Source organism: Mus pahari, chromosome 1, assembly GCF_900095145.1.
Source record: "Mus pahari chromosome 1, PAHARI_EIJ_v1.1, whole genome shotgun sequence".
Taxonomy (NCBI): Eukaryota; Metazoa; Chordata; class Mammalia; order Rodentia; family Muridae; genus Mus; species Mus pahari.
The window spans coordinates 114,928,913-114,930,600 of NC_034590.1; the positions used below are offsets into that span (position 1 = coordinate 114,928,913).

Genomic DNA, 1,688 nt, shown 5'->3' on the forward strand with positions numbered 1-1,688 from the left:
CACACACACACACACACACACACACACACACACACACACACACGAGGAAAAGAAGTCATTCATTCATACTTGAAGAATTTATATGCTGGCTAGGTACAGTGGTCTGCACCTTTAATCCCATCACTTTAGAGGAAGATGTGAAGGGATTTCTGTGTGATCACCAAGATTCCATACAGAGGGCCTCTCTCAAAAAACAGAACAAACTAAAAAAGAATGCTGACGAAGAGCAATGTGGCTCAGCAGGAAAAGGAGCTTGCTGACTAGCCTCAAGACCAGAGTTTGATCCCTAAGGCTCCAACTTTTCCAAGTTGTCTTCTGACCTCCACAGCATGTTGCCCACTAATTTAAAAACTTTTTTTAAAGCAAAGATATTTCATACCTTAAATTCTATCACTTAGCAGACTGAAGCAAAAAATAAATAAATAAATTTTTTTTTTTAAAAATTTTTTTTTTTTTTTTAGCTACAAGCTCAAATCTAGCCTGGGCTAAAAGAGCCAAACTGGGGGAGGAAGGGAGGGAGGGAGGGAGGGAGGGAGGGAGACTGAGAAACAGAGACAGAAAGCAACTCTTTTTTGAAGGATAAAGAATAGATTCTTCAGAGAATTGCTATCTTCAGCAACAAATGACAAATGAAAAGGCATAACCAGAACTTTCCTTATTACAGAGGGAATGAATACCTACTATAATATAAAGCTGCAGGTGAGTTCATTAATAGATAAAAGTTTGAGGTCATAAAGTGCCAGGAAAGGACTAAACTTTAGATGTTTTTTAAAAGATTTATTTATTATATCTAAGTACACTGTAGCTGTCTTTAGACACTCCAGAAGAGGGAGTCAGATCTTGTTAAGGATGGTTGTGAGCCACCACGTGGTTGCTGGGATTTAAACTCTGCACCTTTGGAAGAGCAGTCGGATGCTCTTACCCGCTGAGCCATCTCACCAGCCCCCTAAACTTTAGATCTTAACTATTGAAGAATTAAGACAAACTATCCTAAGTCACTAAGAGAAACGGCTGGCAGTCAACTTCCAACAACAGCTCATGTATAGTCTTTCCTCAACTTGGTCTCCATGCTCACAACTATGCTTGTTCTTCAAGTCACGGAGCCAAAAAGGCACTCATTTGTTACACATGGAATGTGACAGAGGTCTCAAAAGGCTACTTCTAACCAGAAGGTAATATAACAAGAAGCAGTCATCCAGCACAGGCCTCTACAGCAACAGGACCACTCAAGGTATGCTAGCCTCTGAAGGGCTATGAGAGACTTCTTGAGAGTGTGGTAAGGCACAAGGCCATGTGCCCAAACAAAAGCTCTCCTTCAGCTGCACCTTAGCCACCCATGCAGTCAAGTGCATCCTGAAAAGCTCACCAATATCTACATGCTCTCACAAACAAAGGGAAAGAAAGAAAGGTCCTATCTATGTAAAGCAGATCTACCTTTATAGCTGTGTGTTTGGCTAAATCACCCATACTCAATGTTTTCAAGAACATTTACCTCAAAATCATTTCTTAAAAAGTAGAAAATTTAGCAAAGTGTGATGGCTCATGCCTTCAATCCCAACAGTAAGGAGGCAGAGATGGGTAGATCTCAGTTTGAGACCAACTTGGTCTACAGAGTGAATTCTGATGACAGCCAGGGCTTCATACAGAAGCCCTGTCTCAAAAAAAAAAAAAAAAAAAAAAAAAAAAAA

The 1,688-nt window shown here is 40.2% G+C and overlaps 1 protein-coding gene across 9 annotated transcripts in view; it reads right to left on the reverse strand.

The window, feature by feature from the left end:
* Positions 1–1,688, reverse strand: part of Ppp6r3 (protein phosphatase 6 regulatory subunit 3) — a 112,611-nt gene that overhangs the window by 73,957 nt on the left and 36,966 nt on the right. The gene's annotated exons all lie outside the window — the stretch shown is intronic.